Source organism: Nycticebus coucang, chromosome 9 (assembly GCF_027406575.1).
Source record: "Nycticebus coucang isolate mNycCou1 chromosome 9, mNycCou1.pri, whole genome shotgun sequence".
NCBI classification, from domain to species: Eukaryota; Metazoa; Chordata; class Mammalia; order Primates; family Lorisidae; genus Nycticebus; species Nycticebus coucang.
The window spans coordinates 32,763,231-32,782,403 of NC_069788.1; the positions used below are offsets into that span (position 1 = coordinate 32,763,231).

Here is a 19,173-nt window from a genome sequence, read left to right on the forward strand (position 1 = left end):
AAGGAGCACAGCTACCGCAGAGCTGCACCTGGCGGAGGAGGAAGGGCGTGAATACCCAGCTCCATTTGCCTCACCCTACAGTCTCCTGCTGGGTTATCCCACTTGCCCTGGTTGCCACTGCCCTCCCAGAAGACAAGGCACAGCAGCATGGGTGGTTGGCCTCTGAGGGCAGAAAAGAGGAGAGATGCACCTGGGGGAGGGGGTGAGCAGAGGCTGGCCAGCATCTCCCCCGACTGAAATGCAGACTTCCTATCCTCAGCGCCAGGAATAGTCTAGTGTGTGTATCCCAATAGCTATTTGGTGAAGGAATGATCTATGCATGACTTAAAAGAGAGACACTGGGAGATTTAAGCAGCCTCCCAGGTGTGTGATGGAAACCTGTGGACTGCCATTATTACGGTGTGCAATTACATTCAACCATGTTCATTATGCTTTCCTATGAGGAGCATGTCGAGGAGGCAAATAGGACAGGCAGACCTGGAAACAAAGGAAGAGAAATACTTGACATCTGGATCTCACACATATTCTATTGGGTTACTCGGAAGTTTGCTTTACAGATTTCTAAATCATATTCTAGAAGTTGGAGTTTATGAACAATAAATGGACTTGAGTAAAGACTTCGGAGCTGTGTGGCCAGAGGCACAACTGCCAAGTCTGAAGGTTAATGCTCTGGTGTCTTATGGGTGCTAGAGTCATCTCCAGCCAGCCCTGTCCCGGGCAGACAAGTCTTGGGCCTGAGACAGCTCAGGGTTCCGTCTTGACCAACGCAGCCCCTCTGAGACTGAGTTTCCTCATCTGTAAAATGAGGATGTCAATGGTTCTTATGTCACAGAGCTGTGAGGGTTGCCCAGGACCTGACCCTGTGCCCAGCATCCATTAGTAACCATAACAATCGTTTCTTGTACGAGACGAAGTCTCTAATTGTAAGAGACAAGTAGAAACCGCTGCTGTGGTTCTGCTTTCTGGCTGCAGCCATTTATTCTGCATTCTTGATTAGGGAGAGGAGTCAGGTGGTAACAGGACAGCTCGTCCCAGAGGATAACTTCACCCCTGTCCCCCAGCAAGACTTCCTGCTTCCTTCCTCCAGGGTCAAGTGGAGCCAAAGCTGGTTTCCCTTCTGACCCAGGTCAACAGCGTGTACCACACTTACTTCTTTATTTCAGGTGGCCCTGGGGGCTTGGAGCTGCACTGACAGAGATCATTGCAGCCCTTCCTTCCTCTGGATAGGGGAGATGTTGCCAGATGGAGCTGAAATTGGGAGGAGCTGGGGGACTCGGGGAAAGGGAGGAGACCATGGGAAATGCCTCCGTGAGGGATTCCGGAGGCCGTTCTCCTCCACAGCTCTCTCTCCAGTTCTGTTCTACAGTGGCAAGTTCTTCCTCCATCCTCGGGGGTCTGTGCTCCAAGTTAAAATGGATGAGGCTGGTGACGAGAGACCAGGGCCACCCGTGAGATGAAGGTCTCCTGCATCATCATAAAGAGCTCCCAAGAGACACACCGGGTCGGTGGTGGGAGGGTCCCCCAAACACAGGCTACACGTGACGCACTCGGTGTCTGTGGAGAGTTGGATGTCAACAATAAAACTAACTAAAGCCTTTACAAAATGATCACTTAAAAGCACTCCCAAACAATGCCAGTGACAAAATATTCTTCCTGAAACGTTCTTTGTTGGGTTAAGTTACAAACAATTGTTGCCACTGCTGATGAGTTTCAGCTGTGTTAAGTTCCCAATTAACCTATGAGCTACTATGCCCAACTTGAGTTAATTGTTTTAAATCTAAAGAATGAGTCGAGAAAATAAGAACTATTACTGAAAATAATGTTTTTAAATAAAAGAGGGGGGAGTTAATTAACGATCTGATCCAGGTGTCAACCAGATACTCATGGTCCAGAATTATGCAGGCTGGCTGCTGCCTTCTGCACTACAGTTTCACAATGGAGTTTCAAAATGGTTCCCTAAATCAACGAACACACACACACACACACATTTTTCTCTTTTGGACTAATTAAATGATTCTCAGAAAATGTTATGATTTTAAATACAGACATATACTTAATTTTGCTCCAGGTAGCACACATAAATAATCCCTAAGCAGGGACCACATTTGTAAGCTGATTCTGGCATGTGGGGCAACATGGGACCGTTTCTAATTTACAATAGTAAGTGATCCAGGCACTGGAGTTCATTCCCAAGACTGTCCATATTTTAATGAGAGCCCGGCAGGTTCAAATGAAGAGTCCCAGATGGAGGTATGTCATAGCGTGTACACATAAGGCTGCATAAAACACAAAGCCCAGATCTTAATGGCTTTAAATAGAATGGAACCGGGAACAATTCGAGGAATTCAGAAAGAGCCTAAAAATATACGCGGTTCTCCCTCTCTTAACGTTCCAGGTCAGATGAGGCAAGCCCCAGGGGCGTGGGTCTGGAAGAATCATGCAATTGTTGATATGTAGCTGTGTTTTGTGACCTATGTTTCAGGTCCAAAAATAGTTTCGTGGTCCTGAGAGGCAGGCTCTGATGAATAGAGGGCAATGCAGTTAGGAAAGGAAACTTAGAAACTTAACACTTGTCACTGTGGCTGAGCTAGGTCGCCAGAGCTGTGAAGGGGTGGGCAATTTCCATAAAGCTTGGGGACAATTTGTGCAATGCTAGGTCATATCCAACACCAGGGGCAGCCACTGTGGACACTTTTCTCTCCCCCCTCTCTCTTATCCCATTCATTTTTGAAAAACTCAAAAAACACTGGCTGGAATCTAGGGCAACCCACCTTCAACCTGATCACCAGGCCAACTGGAAGGTCAGATTGTTCCTCAGAGTTTGCCATGATGTATGAAATAGAACAGTCCAGTGAATGAAGAGGGTGCCTAAGTGAGGGATCCCAAGGCACAGAGGATGCAGTGGACAGAGGGGCAGGCTTCATGAAGCAGAAGGGAACAACCAGAGCTTTTCCTCAGGATTAAAACAAGCTAGTTGTTAGTTTCCTGAGTAATGAACATGCATAGAAATTATGTGTCCTTACGTTTTCTTCTAAAATGATTGACTACAGGTAACATAAAAAAGCGATGCCCTTGATCCAACAAGATATTTAGTTTCTTAGTCAAAGCTGGTATTTAGTTTCTCGTGTGTTCAGTCCCGAGCTCTGTTCTGTTTGAGCGTTTTCCACGTCTCTGTGCTTTTAAGAGGCACATTCTTCCTTCTCCCCAAGGAGCTGAACTTCAGACACTCTGACTGATTTTCATGTGTGCTTCATTTTCCATTCTCACCACTGATGTTCCCAACTGTGTGCTTCTCCTCAGCAAGCTTATTTTTGGCCCCTGCTTGGAGCTAAATTTCAGAACCATTGTTTTGTTTCTTTTCTTATGGACACAGGCGTTGGCCAGTCCTTTTCAAATGTTTTCCTCAAGCAAATGTTGTTGTTGTGCTTGATATATTATGTGTTCTTGAAAGGGCATTCAAAAAACATTATGTCATCCTACAGAGCAATTGAGAGAAGGGTGGGTACAGGCCTAACTATTAGGCAGACGTCAGGCGCCCACAAGCAGTGGCTCCTTCGGGAGGCAGGAGGCATGTATGAGGATGGTGGTCTACATCACAGCGATGCCTCTTCTCTGGTCAACCAGAAGATGGTACTGACCTGACAGTGGTACCCTTATTTTGTAGGCCTTGGAAAATTTACTGAGCACATGTTATGTGCTGGGGATTTCTAGCTCTTCCTGGGAAATTACTTCCACTCTGGCTTAAAGTGTAACGTACCTCCCTGCACATGGAGGTGTGGACTCTTGCACCCCTATACCAAATGTGGGGAGCTCAGGGGCATCAATGTACACAGATTGTGGGGGTATGTTAGCAACAAAAATCATGCTGTGAGTTTGCTTTTAGATGTGCTAATTCCATTAGGTACACATATCTCCATCCTAGCCAGCTGAAAAAGAGATGAGAATAAGACAAAATCTGCTCTTGATTCATTCATTTGTTTAAAAAGTACAAATTGAGCACCTGCACGTTCCTCATTGCAGTGACCTAGCCTGTTAGTTCATCTTTTCTTCTGTAACCCCACTTCCAAATTAGTCACTTTAACTAATGATTTCAAGAACTAATAAATAGTTTTTAAAATATCAAGTCATGAGTATTCAATGTCTTTCTATCTTAAATACATCCTTTACCTAGGTACGTGGACTCCATGTGAATAAAATTAATGAAGGTTCACCAACTTGTATGGGAATCAAAACATAAATCTCATGTTTTAATACTTAATAACTGTATTTCAATATAATTATTTTCCCTAGTAATCCTGTGTATTCCATTCTATACATTTACAAACATTTTTTTCGAGAAAGTATCCATTATGTTTTACCAGATGGCCAAAGACATCCCTGCCACGAAAATTGTTTTTAACTCTATTTTAGTCATTTTTTTCAACAAGAGTCAGTGAGATGCAAATCCTTTCAGTCTGTGTACTTCTGAAAACGTTTTTATTTTGCTTTCACTTGGAAACATGCTGTCAAGTATGGTCCCAGATGAGGTGCTCCTAGAAGAATACACAGGGGAGAAAGGACAGTGAGGGCCTGGGCTGGGCCTGGGGCACACTGAGTTTTAGGGATCGGGTGGGGAAAGAAAGGCTACCAAGGAGTTCAAGAGGAGGGACTTTCAGGGTCCTTTTCAGGCTTGAGAGGAGCCCCACAGAGCGAGTGTCACAGAAGGCACAGAATATGGGGTTTCAAGGGGGGAAGGACCAGCTGCTGGGTCCGATGGTGCTGTGGGGTCCAGGCAGGGAGAAGGGCAGCATGAGGACTGTGGTGACCACCATGGGGGCAGCACTGATGCAGAAGAGGGGAGGGAAGATTGATTTGACTGACTTTGGGACCAGAGAAGCAGGGCCAATGGGCAGAGACAAAATCTAGTTGTTCGGCTCTGTGGTTAAGATTTGCTGTGAATGAGAAGAGAAAGGTGTTCTAGTCAGTAGGGGAAGGAGAAGGAAATATGTCAAAGGTCAGCTTTAAAGAGAAGATTCTGGGCACATTTGTGCACCTATGGGATGTTCTGGTGCCAAGCGAGTAAGAGGGGATGGGACCCAGAGCCTTGGCAGGAGCAAGCCTGCCATCAGGGGGAGTGGCACCCTCTCCTCCTGCCCTGGATGGGAGGCGCGGGAGCAGTGCAGGTGCAGGAAGACTGACAGTCTCCATGGAGGAAGATGAGCCTTTAATGTAACTGCTTGCTCAATAAAGCATGACCAAAGGATACAGCTAAGAAGGAGGAGAGAAAAGAAGGTGTGAAATGGTCATTTTGAGGAGTGAGGAAACTAACATAAAAGGATTGCTGGGCCATATACATGGCTATAATAATTGCACCAAGGATTAGCCCAATGATTTAAAGGCTGCACGCTGGCCGCTAAAACCTGCTCTCGGAGATACCTTCCCCGCCACTCCCACAGCTCTCTTACCCTCACTTTTCTAATTAACTCTTCCGTCTTTCATAGTAAACCTTCTTTACCAGCTGACTTAAATTAATTCACACTAACATGGAGCTCATTGGAATGGAAAATAGATACTATGTCAACCTTTCGAAGGGGTTTGAGTTAAAATAGAGTCGGTTCCTTTGCATAAAGCAATTCACCTCTAAAAGTGTAAGTTTAGGAATTGGGAGAAGGCAAACATGGTTTTTTTCCAATTGCTTCTCAAATTGTGCACAGAAGTGACGGTCCCTATTCCCGATGTCACCTGGCATCGTATTTTTCGGACCAGCATGGTGTCATTCCCTGCACATTCAGTTCAGCTGTGTTCTAACATGTGAGAAAGAATCCCTTAACTATATTCCATATTCCTCCATGAAAGAACCGAGGCCCTGGAAAACCTGGGCTACTTTATTCAGTGTTACTTCTTGCTCTGATTAAATTATGAACCATGACTCACGAGGAAAAGACGACGCGTTTAATGCAAGTTTGATACTGTCTTTTTCTCTACTCAGAAATCACCACTCCATTATAGACATTAGGTTTATCAATAATCACGATCTGTACCAGTGAGATTGTTCAGTTTAGAAATGAGAGGGAAAGGCATCTTAACAGTCTTCCTAGGGAGGGAACTGTCTTTAGACCTATAGTTAAACTTCTGTTGCACACTTAAATTATGTTGGTCAAAAAAGGAAGATACTTACCGTGCTTCGAAAATTATTTAATCTATGAGCTTTAAAAATTTCACAGCGCACCTAAGATCCTCTCAGGGCACACAGGTGTGCCAGGGCAAATGATTGAACATCACTGGATGGAGGGAGGCTCTCACACACGAGGTGAAGAGTGGAATATGCATGCTGCCCCCGTAGAGGGAGGAACGGATGGGAGAAGAGTGGTGACCACAGGGGAGAAGGGGAGAGAGTAAAAAAGACAGGAAGAGTGTTTCGGTGCCTGTGGCTCAAGCGGCTAAGGTGCCAGCCACATACACCTGAGCTGGCGGGTTCGAATCCAGCCCAGGCCTGTCAAACAACAATGACGGCTGCAACCAAAAAAACAGCTGGGTGTTGTGGCAGGCGCCTGTAGTCCCAGCTACTTGGGAGACAGAGACGGGAGGCAGAGACAGGAGACTCGCTTGAGCCCAGGAGTTTGAGGTTGCTGTGAGCTATGATCCACGGCACTCTACCCAGGGCAACAGCTTGAGGCTCTGTCTCAAAAAAAAAAAAAAAAAAAAAGAGACAGGAAGAGGCTGGCACTGGAGGAAGTGGGAGTCTATGGAACTCCTCAATGGTGGGGTGGCCAAAGCACCCCGATAATAATGTCCAGCTGAACTTGGTACTTTTTTCTGGTTGTAAGCACGCCTTTAATCACTCTCTCCTCCTCTCATCTTCACGTTTGCATTTACTGTGGGTGGATATTTGTGGATTTCAAAAAGGTGGCTGTTTTTTATTTGCACCAACCTTGAGCAAACAACACAGACACGACATGTGTGACACGTGGGGCTGCGATGGGTGGCGGAGGCCGGGGGCACACGCACCCTTGCGAGTTTATGGTTAGATCTTTGAGAGGGAGGGGTCCACCACCAAAAGGCTGAGTTTTGCTTGGGTCTAGAACCCAGTTCTGACGTAGGGCAATTCTTCTGTCCTCTCCCATGTCTGTATGGTGGTCACCCCACTTTCCACATCTGCACAGTTAGAGTCAGGTGGGAATCGAATTGAAGCACTTCCCACAGTGCCACCTATGATTCTGCCCAGAGAGGGCACAACAGCTATTCTGCGGGATGCGAGCTTCTTTCCAGCCTGGGCAGGTGCAACATGCAGAGACTGTGGAAAAAAGCTTGCTTGCCAACTTGCTGATAGTGAAGTTTTGTCTATGGGTTTGTCTGAGAAGAAAGTTTCAGGCCTTTGTCACCTGGTATTCTGTGAAATCTGGGTCCTGGATGAGACAGAGGGAAGTCAGGGCTGCTGGGGCGGAGAGACTGCTCAGCAGGTGCCAGCTGGCTTCCACAGTGACAGTGTCACCAAGGAAAGGCTGGCTTGCAAAGGAAAGGCCATCGATATTTAATGAATAGCGAGGAGATAAATGTTGACAGACACTTGATTATCCTCTTCAGTACAGAGATGTTACCTCTGTACGACATTTTCCCAGATAGACCTGTTGCTTCTCCTTTTATGAAAATTCTGCTGGGAACGTGGCAGGGCACCGGCATGTACTGTAAAGAGCGCTGCTCACAGAGACGGAAGTTCTAACTCCCACTTCTGGCTCTGATGCTAAGGCTTGTTGGGCCCTTGTAAACCTTTGAACTTCCCCCTAACATGGGAAGATAGTTGGAAGCAGTGATGGCTGACCCCACTTGCTCTCACATTCTTTCATTCCGATTCTTCTGGCATGGATGACCCTTCAGCACATATTTGTCTGGCAGTTCTGGCATCACTGCTGGTCACTAATCACATCGATGCATTCTGAGGAAAATATCTCTATAATCAGAGACAGAAATGAAGAAAGCTTTTTTTTTTTTTTTAAGGATCAAAGGTGCTAGGGTCCTGAAAATAACACAGAGCACTGGAATTTGAATGGGATTTGTTCTCATGAGGACAGAGCTGTGCAGACCCAGGCTGGGGTCTGCTGGATGTTTGCAGGTCTTCCTCACCGCCATCTGCAGTGCACAGTAACTGTGGCTGCAATGTGCCTGCAGCCAGCATGCCCACTTAATGAGCAGAAGTTAGCATGGGGTAACCATCCAGTGTGCATGGATAAAAGGCCGTGCACATTTAGAGGAAAAGCACAGCTTCCTTTTGAATGGTTTCTCTGCAGGGCCCAGATAAGAAGGAATGCCCGTATCCTCAAACACTGCTTTCTCCATGGCACTGGCGGAGTGAGGACTGCAAGCAACGGGGTCAGTGATGAATTTGGTCCGTCCATGACTCTGACAGGTGAATAACAGCTGAGGCCTGGGGGCAGGCATCAGAGAGGGCTTCCTGCTACATGGGTGGTGTCACCGCTAAGAACTAAAGGTGGAACATGAAGCCTGAGGGTGATTCACAGGCCACTGGGGGTCAGGCCTTCCCAAGGAAGGGTAAGGGCCAAAAGAGGGCTGTTGATGACATGCATGGAGCCCTACCTCAAATCCGCCTCTGCGCACAAGCTGCTTCTCCCTCGTGAAGGAAAAGACAGGAGTTCTGGGACTTGACTCCAGAAAAGGGTTCCACATGGAGTGTGTTTGGGTTTCTGGCAGAAGCTGGGGTCATCACTAAAGCAAGGGCCCTGGTAGAAAAGGGCTGTCAACTGTGTTCATTTGGGTCAAAAGAGGGAAGCTTTGGGATCTGCTACAGCCAAATAACATCGCTACCTGGAATATGTGTACACGACGATGTCATCACACAGTCTATCGTTGGAAAGGGCACAGGAGCAGTGAGTGCACATAAAACCTGAGTGGCCGCAGCTGAGCACAGCATGACCGATTCCACTAGTGGAGACTCTGCCAAAATATACACTCAGGAGATAAGAATAAGACCATTTGTATACTATAAAACAGCCCAATTATTTGTCGGTTCCTTCCTTGCATGAGGATAGGTCAGGACCAGAAGAGAATTTTCCTGGCCTCAAGATAGAAATACCAAAAGAGAGTCGACCTTGGGCCACACTGGGTCAAAAGGGTTACCAACATCTGATTGTGGATTTCAAAAAGTACAAAAGAACCCCAGGGCTTCCGGTGCCAAGGCGTGGATGTGGGCGTGTCCCACAACTCGACTGTTTTGTACTCTCACGTGGAATGCGCCAGGGCTGCCCCATTGATGACTGACTCTGCTTGGGTGTTAGACCTCTCCATCCCCTTCTCTAATGAGCCAATTAGGCGTCTCCTCCCCGGGGGAGCTTACACTCCAGTACAGGGGCAGGAGGTGGTGACTGTCAATGAAATGAAAGTGCAGTATAGTGTTTTAGACATATGAAAAATAATAAAGCAAGTAAGCGGAATGTGAACTATGGTAGTCAGCAGAAATATACCTCACTAAGGAGTGGGGCAAAAGTAAGAATGAGGTAAGGGAGTGAACCAGGGCGAAATCTGGGTGAAGAGCACCCTGGCAGAGGGACCAGCCAGTGTGAAGGCTCCAGGGAAATCTGCCTGGTGTGCACGGGGCCAGCGTGGCTGCAGCAACATCAGTGAGGGAAGAGGGAGGCCAAGAATCAAGGGAGGGAGTGTTGGAGCAGGCAGAGGCACAGATCACATAAGTCTCACGAGGAAGAGTTGTATTCTCACCACAGGAGATGGGAGTGCAGGTGGGGCGAGCACAGGTGGACAGCATATAGCTCGTGTTTTATGAGGACCATTCTAAGCGCAGTCTTGACACAGACTGTGAGGAACCAAGTGGAGATGCATAGAGACCAATTACAGGCTGTGGCAACCATCTAGGCAAGAGAGACGACGGCTTGGCTGAGAAGGATGGCAGTGGAGGGGTGTAAGAAGTGTCTGACCAGGCATGTAGTTTGAAAGTAGAGCTAACGAGATTTGATGGCAAATTAAATGTAAAGTGGGCAAGGGAGGACTCAGGGCCGACTCTTAGGGCTTTGGTCTGGGTAACTTGCAAGGATGGAGATGTTCTTTATGAATAATGGAGACAGTAGTTTGGCAGGGAGGATCAGGAGTGGCATTTGGGACATGTTCAGTTTGAGGTTCTATGGGACATTCAAGTGGAGATATCAAGTAAGCAGTTTAGTATATGGGTCAGAAGTTCAGGCAAGATGTCTGTGATATACAACTGGAAGTCATCAGCACGAAGATTTCAATCCAGACTGGCAGAGATGTCCTGGGGAATAAGTGTCAACAGACAATTCCCAAGACCGAGCTTCGGGACACTCCAATACTAAGAGGAGGAACCAGCGATGGAGACTGAGACAGGCAGTTTAACTTTGCTTCTATTGATAATTTACTATACACCAGCACTATACTAGGAGCTGGGTTTGAAATAACTCAGACCAGGACCTGCCTGCAAGATGCTTATAGTCAATGCACTAAACGTTTGAATGCAGTGTGAATGTGAGATGATTACAGGGCTGAATTTTTAGACTGCAGAAAGACACGTGTGGCAGTGTGGGATCAAGGAAAAGAAATGTTTGCCTTAGGCTGGAGAGTTAGGGAAGTCCTTGGAAGAAATAACACCTAGAACTTAAGAAGAGATTTTAGAGGTTACCTGGGTGAAGAAGGGGGAAGAGCAGAGGGGAAATACATACTTACTTGGTAGTGAAATTTCTGCCTGAGAAAGCAGGAGCTCTGCCTTTGATCAGGATGCACCCTGAAGTCGTTAAGAGAAGCTTCATATCAACAAAGCTATGACAGGAGAATGAGTTACTCTGACCACATTTGCAGTGTGATTGAAGCTTAGGTTCACCTTGCCACCAACTCCAGCCTTTCAGAATGCAGAATGGCCCCTCTGACAGTCATAACCAGCTGTAACTATGACAGGGTAACTACCCATCCACAGTTCATTCCGTGTTGCTGCTGAGGCCAGATGGCGGTTCCATTTTTTATTTGCTTTTGTTTTCATTGTGAAGTGTATGCAGCAAGCACAGATTGTTCCTAACAACAAGCTGGGGACTGTGGGTGAGAGGAATTGCTCCTTGGGGAAGGGAAGGGGCAGTCACTCTGCCCCATTTCATGTCAGACAGCCAGCTGCACCCGCAACCCAAACGCAAGCAGGCGCTCACTCCTGCAGCAGGGTGGTACTTCAGGTAACGTGTATCTAATTCAAGCTATGGAATATAATCGAGAATCAGTACCTGAAGTGGAATAATAAAATGCTCAAAGTTCATCCTCTTTTTACCCATATACTTTGTCTCAAGCCTGAGTTCTGCTGGCGGTGCTAACATGCCCCACAGTGGGAGCATGGCAAGAAGGGAGCGCAAAGCCAGGCCCAGCAGCACACATCTGTGGTCCCAGCTACTCGGGAGGCTGAGGCAGGAGGATCATTGAGGCCAGGAGTTCAAGGCTGCGGTACGATGATTGTGAATAGCCACTGCAGTTCAGTGGGGCAACATAGCAAGACGCCATCTCTAAAAAAAGGAACAGAAAAAGAAAGAAGGGAAAAAGGAAGCAACGTGGACCAGATCCAGAGGGTGAGCTTGGAGGCGTTAGAGCCTGAGGCTCCAGAGTACAACTAACCGTTACAGAACTCTTTTTCTTGAGTTTCAGCAGAGTCTAAAAATTCAGCCCTGTAATCATCTCACATTCACACATCATAAAGCTGAGTCTCAATGAAGTCAACTAATGTACACACGGCTACAAAAATAAAGTCTGTGGGACCATAGTTTGAATCCCTGCAGTCTAACTCTGAAGTCCTCACTCTGACACTGTGAGAATTTCTCTAACAGCAGTCTTGGGACCTCCTGAGTCAGACTTACTTCCATCGTAGGTTCTTGGGCTCCCGTCCATGCCTCATTCATCAAGCTTTCTACAGACAGAGCCCCAGAGTAGGCGGTGAATAGCAGCATTCCCCATGCAAAAGTTTAGGAACGATTGGATAAGAATCTATTACTTCCCATCTGTATTCTGACCTTGGACAGGTCACTGTTTTCCTTGGGCCTCAGTTTCCTCACTTGTAACATGAGGATGGGAAGGGTCACTTCTAGCTCCAAAACTCTGATTATAATTCCTCTTTAAACCCAGCAACCTGACTGCAGCCTGCTAACTGGGCCTTTACCGTATAACTCCTTATCTTTAAATCTCCGTGTTATCGAGATGACATTTTAAGTTATCATCAAATTCATCATTTGATACACACACACAGAGTTACTCTGGAAACCTGGGAGAACCAGAAGTTCCCCTCGTGTGGCACATTTGAAGTGCAGCCCTCCCAGAAGCCCAGGGTAAGGACTAAAGGACCTCTTTACTTCTCTCGTTCTCTGGGGATTCTTCCATTGTCTGACTTCCTAGGATTATTAATGACCAGCAGCTCATGGATAATCTAATTTTCCTTCAACTCCGAAGTCACAGCCTGCTCTAGTGGTCATCTTGTAAAGGTTTAATCCAGGCATCCTATACCATCATAAGCTCTAACCCAGTTTTGTTTTGCTCTGGTTTCATTTTTCCAATTTTTTTCTTTAACAAAAGGAAAGCAAAAAACCAGAAGCATTGGAAACAAGTCCGTCCACTTGGTGGAGAGGTTTCCAGATAAGAAGGATCTGAAGGACTTCCCATGGGCGTGAGGGAAATTGCACACACCATGGTGGGGCGGGGGGGAGAGGACCAGGAAATCAATCACTTGTTTTTATAACAGTAGCAAAGCTCTGGGGGATGACTCTGTGAGGCTGGGAAGACTGCAGCTGGGGAGGCCCAGCTGAGGCTGAGCGTGGGCACGGAGCTGCCAGTCCCGCCTGAAAGCTGGAAATGAGTTCAGCTGGTCTCTCCCTCCACCGGGTGTGAGCCCGCCCACCCCAGGAGACCGCAGGGCAAATGGCCCTGTAATGGAAACTGGGAAGATTTTAGGCATCTGATCAGAGCAGAAGCCAGCCTGGGCACAAGGGTGCTGAACAGGTAACAGGCATTTCTCCTACTGTCCTCTGTCTCCCTTCATAGCAAGGAGCATCTAAGTCGCTTCTCTTACATGTCTTCCCCTTGTAATCCTCTTTGCTTGATTTGCTTTGTTACAGCTGTGACATGTATCTGGGGAAGGTTGAGAGCATTGTGCAGGCTGTTGGTCAAGTTGATAAGACTATGTTAAAGGAGATCGAGTATTGGACCACTAGTATTAGGATTTCTTTATAACAGAGCCGTGTGTGTGCAATTTTTTCTTTTAAAAGTGAATTTTTTCATCCATTGCAGAAAATCCTGTAAGAACCAGAGCATTCTGAAACTACTGTGCTGCTGCCTGGCCTTGAGCAGCTCCGCGGGCAGGCATCATTGCAGGGCTGGTACTGTGCTTGGGTGGCCGCACCCCGCACTGTGGGAGGAGTGGGGATGTTCTTTGGGCTTTCGGACAGTCCTGAGAGGGCCAGGGGTGACCTCTGAAATGTAAAATTGAGTAAGCTACAAGCCCCCTGCCGTGACTGAGGGGACTGGAGTCTGTAGTCAGCACCAGGAAGGACGTCTGTAGTAGTGCTGGGGCTTCAGAGCCAGGCAGGGTCCTTCAAGCACTAGGGAAGGACAAACAGCTCTGTGACGGGCAGCTGGCTTCCTCCCATCACACTGTGTCACCCAGCTCTGCTTTCTTTCCATAAAGGCTAATAGAGTTGGCTTCTTTGATTTTTCAATTGCACAAATAATACATGGATGTATTCTTTCTGTAGAAAGGTATCTCCTTTTTTCTCTTTTAATTTTTTTTGGAATATTAGGGGTATAGGTGTTTTATTTTCATACTTTGTATTTTGTACAAATTGAATCATGGTTATTAGCGTGCACCATACCCAGTAGATGTGAGTTTAACCACCCTCTCCAGCCCCTCTCCCAGCTTGACTTTCATTGAGATTTACTTCCACATGTGTTAAGAGAATCTCTCTCTCTTTTTTTTAAGAGAGTATCTCTTAACAGTTTCTAAACCCCCACACCCCCCACCAGAATATGCTCTCTTTCCCCCCTCCCCAAAGATTATCCCATCAATAGTTTGCCATGGTACTGGTTGAAGGCTCTGTTTTCTGTTCTTCTTGCTCTGAGTCAAGCCAGGCACAGGGGTACAATAAATTCTCATTGTCTGATTCACGGGGTGATCCTTAACAACACCTTACTCTCAGTGAAAGGATGAAAGGATAGGCAAGGAACATAGGTGGCTCTTTTAATACTTCGAATAGTCTGGAACAGTTTTACTCATTTTTACTGTTACTATTTCTGTGTTCGTTGTGACTTTGGCAATTAATTATATTAATGATAACCTCCTGAGGATTAAATTCTAGATTTGACGATTAGCACTCTGAGCCCTTCCCTTGATGGCCATCAGAGGTAGCCTTGTTCTGGAAATGAACAAAGAAAAAATGAAACAAAAATGAACTAGACAGACAGGTAGAACAGATCAGACAAATGATAGCTAGCTCGGGGAATAATGTGGTTGGTCCACAGGAGATGGGCTGAGGATGGGAGAGATTCTCTTTTTAATCAATGGATAATAAATGCATTTATTTCCATCTCTTTTAGTCTTCTGTAAAAAAAGTATCCTTACGTCCATTCCCATCCCATTAGGAGAGATTCAAATAAGAAAAAAAAAAAATCACTATGAACAAGTTGACCTGGGTCATGGAGGGAAGTTTTGGAGAGAAGGAACAATTAAGCAATGTCAAATCCAAGAATAATTACAAACATTCTCAAATGCTATTTTACATTTTCTTGCCCTCTTCAAGTTTTCTCCACTCCAAACTAGGCCATTAGGGATTACTGATTTTGGACCTTGTATAATGGACCATCCTGTTAAACTTGCCTTCCTTCTCCCTGGTCTGAATCCTCAGGTAATCTGATCAGCATTCTCACTTTCCCACACAGTATTAACCATAGGACCGACTTCCACTGGGATGCTGTGGGCTAAAAGCACTCTCTGAATATGGTGTTAGTTTCTACAACACAGCATCATTTACTGTGCCTTGTGGCCTTTGGGGGCATTTTTAAGCAGTTAAAAATAGTACATGGGTTGCTGCCTACTCCGCTTGATGAGGCTAATCCATCTTCTCTAGGTATTATAAATTCAATGTGCAACTTTTTAGTTCTCAAAAGCCTTTCCTATTTCTTCTTTCCCAGTGCTGCAGGTAAAGCAAGTATCTTATTCCCATTTTAAGGAATACAAAAATGAGAAGTTCAGAGGTTGATTTATTTGCCCAGAAAAATACAACAAATCTTTCTGTGTAAAGCATCTTTTCTTCTGATCCCATTCTTGGTCAGTAGTATGAGGATAAAAGCCATGTGGGCTAAAGAATTAATGTGAGTGGCTGGATCTATCCGTTTTTGTAGCCACATGGTAGATGTTTGGCTTTGAATCTGAAGGTAGACCAAACTACTGCCTGGGCCAGATATTAGCAGAGCCTGTCCATTAGTGTCATGCCAGGACCTCCACAAAAAGAGAACAACGTCCAGACACGTTGCCAGAACAATCGAATCAGAATCTCTGGAAAGGGGCCCAGCATGGCATTTTAAAGAAAGCTCTAAAGTGATTCTACTATGTGGCTGGGTTGAGAATCACTGAGACTTGACTATAAGAGATGCAGTGGCTAGACTGAGAAGCAGAAAAAATTCTCGTGTTCATGAGGCTGAGAAGCTGGGGCCACAAGTACCAGCAGCAGCCAGCGTCGTGTATTAGAATTCTGGCTGTTGCTGTTTGTCAGATACATGGTCACATCCGAACACGAGAATGAAGAGAAGTCCAGGTCCCTTGACAGTGGTGCTGCCTTTGCAGCTTAAATTGGAACGACCCCTCTGACTTCGCTGCAGATGCACTGGCTCCCTGTTACTTGCAGACTTTACGCAATCAGATTAAACGTGCTAGGTAAACAGGATGTGCTCTTCCTATGCCAGATGACCACCGTGTCCTAAATTCACTCAAGGTCACTTTACAGTTTTTGTAATCTAATCCCAAGAAAGAGGGGGGAAAAAAAGAAATGTTAATTATGTTTTGCATGATCTGCCAGTTTCTAGGTTGAACTAAATATAGATAGACAATAAGTCAGGGCTACGTTTTAATCATAAAATGTGCCCTTGCAGCCCTTTCCCCTTTGACATTTCTTGATAGAGCTCAAGTCAGTATTTTGTCGGTGTGATGTTTGTTTTCTTTATAGAGAGTGCTGGGAGAGGCCACTCGGCATTCACCTCCTCTTCCTTAGTGCCCGCCACTCTCTGCAGGGCAGGTGCTCCAGGGAGGCTTGTTGAATTAAATACATGCATGAGCTCCAGACACACCATGAATTCACAAGTTATTTACCAGCTCAATATTTCAGTCCACATGGTATAACTAGCCATGATGGCTAACATAATTGGAATCTTGCCTACTTCCTAAAAGATAATCACAAAAATGAAAACTTTAAAATCACAGCCTAGGGGCATCTCCTATGCTGGAGAGATTTGCTAAATGCTGTGGCATTACAAAGGCAGAGACTCTTTCCCCTGAATTAGTTTATGCTCTTAGTGGGGAGACTGGTATAGGCACCCAGAATTTTAATAAGTATTCGTGATGTGCCAGGCACCAATTTGGTGCTTTATAAAGATCGTTAACTCATTTAGTTGTTTCCAATAATCCTATGCCTCTGGTGCTGTGATAATTCCCATTTTATTAGAGGAGGGTGTACACAAAGGTTAAGTTGGCTGGGGCTACAAGCTAGCAAGCAGTGCAGTTGGGATCCCTTCTCAGGTGGTCCTACTTCCAGCCCGTGGGCCTGATTCCCACGGTATGCTAGAAAATTCATAGTCCTGCAAAACGATCCACAGGGCAGGGCCAGATGCGTAGCAGAGGGGAGAAATGAAGAGTATTCAGGAGAAAGATGTATCTTTGGGAAAGACAGGAGAAGAAGAAATATTCTATAAGGGTTAGAGTTCAGATTTGGGTGGCAAACTTGGCCACTTGCTTTGTGACCTGGGGCATATTACTCTACTGACTCAAGCCTCAGTTTCTTCCTCTGTAAAATGGACATGATGATAATTCTCACCACATCGGATGATAAGGAATAAAGGGGCCTACTGCCTGCTTAGTGCCTGGCCTAGTGCCTACGCGTAGCACGTGCTCGATAAATGATGGCGGGTGGTGGTGTTTCTAAATGAATAAGCAAGACCCAAAATGAGAAAGCTCGGAAAGGAAGAACTGAGCATTTCAGTTGCCAAAAATAGTATGAGAGGAAGCTGACAGGTAGCCGTTCATCCCACCAATATTTACTGTTAATATTTAGGACATAATTTGCAAAAGAAGATCTAGGAAGCACCTGACTGGGTCGTCTCTTCTGTAAGTGTTGGAAGAGTAACTGGCAAAGCTGGTTCTACATTAGGTGGTGGTGATCCTGGTCGCTGGGTGAATGAGTCGAAATATCCCCTGGTCATTTGAGAATGTTTCAAGTATTTAAATGTGATAGAGAGGGAATCTAGGGGGAATAAATCAGCTGCTGCTGTGCTGTATTCAGGAGGTCGATACAGCCTCACAGGTGTCAGATGATAATGTCCAAACCAATGAGGTGGCTCTGGGCGCCTTGGCAGCAGGTGACTGAAGGACTTGGTGATGGTCGAACGCTGCTTCTGCCCCCACTTCTTGTGTCTGAGAACACCCGTGGAGTTCTGAGCCTGGGAGACTGGAGAATGAAGGCAGCCGTTGGCAGATCGGGGAAGAGACAGAAGTGGAAGAGGAGATAAATTCAATTTTCAATGAGCTGGATTTAGACACAGGTGGAAATGGTATAGTGGGAGAGACATAGCTAATGTCTAGCAAAGAAGTCGAGGTGGAAATTCAGTTTGGGGAGTGTTCATATAAATTGGTAATGAGAACTCTGGAAGTGGATGAGCTCCCTCAGAGGCAGTGTCTAGAGAGAAAAACCAAGGACCGAGGAGAGGTATCTAGCAGGGCTCAGAGTGACGGGGGAGGTGCGGAGCAAACACCCAACCACGAGCAAAGAGAACCAACCAGGAAAGGGCAAGGGAGCACCACAGAGGAGGAGGCAAGAAAGGAGTGAGCGTGGGCAGCGGGGGTGACAAGAAGCCAGGAAGGAGGACAGGAGGAAATGCCCTGGGTTTGCTTCACCATGAGGTGAGGACTGAAGTCAGACCATCCCCATGTAGGAAATCTTGGAATAGTAAGGGCTCCTCAACAAAACCTTGAGAGAAGGAAATGAAAATTTAGGAGAGAAGTGACTGGCCAATGACAGTGAAGTGTGGTCTCAGGGGGACAGCGTGGGCAAGGGCTGTAATGGGAGGAACCTCAGCAGGCTGAGATGACCTTACTGATTGCTACAATGCTGGGATGCTTTAAACCATGTCGTAAAGCCCCAATCCCCCAGAGGGCCTCAAGCATCCCAGCCCACCTCTGCCTCAGCCTCCAGGTTCCTCAGGAGACCTCGCCACTATCCAGTAATTTGTCACTAATATCTGGCCCAGCACAAGGCTCCCAGACTCCTGCTCCTGCACAGAGGCCAGAGACTATTCCATTTGGTCTATCAGTAGTAGTAATAGTAAAATATTCCAGTATTATTTGATCTCACTGAACAAATATAGAACCACAGAACTATAAAGTTTAAGTCTACTTCCAGGCCCGCTGATGCTCAATCCAGGACTGCAGCCAACCACAGGGCTACCTCCATCTCCAATAGGAATGCACAGCCCCTGCCTCCCTCCCTTGCATTGTTTTGCCAGGGTTTAGGGAAACCCCTGCACAGAGTAAATTAATGCAAGATAGACTAGATACGAGCAGGGTTAGGAACTCAATGTTTTCATAAAGATGGCAATCTCTTGCTTAAAGGTTAAAACCTACCAGAGACTCAGAACAAGGAAAGAAGGATAAAAGGTTATCAACACCCCCCACATGTGCTGTGTGTTTTGGAAAACTTGACCCCATTGTGTACAAACAAATGTTCCTCTGTAATCTGATAGTACCGAGCTGCCCTTACACAATGCTGCGGCAGGACCTGATTTCAAGGCAAAGGAAAATGAAATGGAAAAAGAAAAATGTCTTCAAGGCAGTTCTTTAATTGGTATTGTATCTCCCGTTTGTGTTAAATAAATATTTAGCTTACAGTTCTGCATGTGCAAGAGATAAATCATCTAATTAAATAAGATCAGCAAAGA

The 19,173-nt window shown here is 46.1% G+C and overlaps 1 protein-coding gene across 6 annotated transcripts in view; it reads left to right on the forward strand.

Moving 5' to 3' along the window:
- ADGRF5 (adhesion G protein-coupled receptor F5) overlaps nucleotides 1–19,173 on the forward strand; it is a 104,915-nt gene that overhangs the window by 17,562 nt on the left and 68,180 nt on the right. For 5 of the 6 annotated variants that reach the window (XM_053602809.1, XM_053602805.1, XM_053602808.1 and 2 more), the window contains exon 1: nucleotides 12,743–12,978. The exons of the other annotated variant lie outside the window; for it this stretch is intronic. The gene's annotated coding sequence lies outside the window, so the exon portion shown is untranslated. Of the gene's footprint in view, nucleotides 1–12,742; nucleotides 12,979–19,173 lie in introns of those variants that run through there. 6 annotated transcript variants of the gene reach the window in all.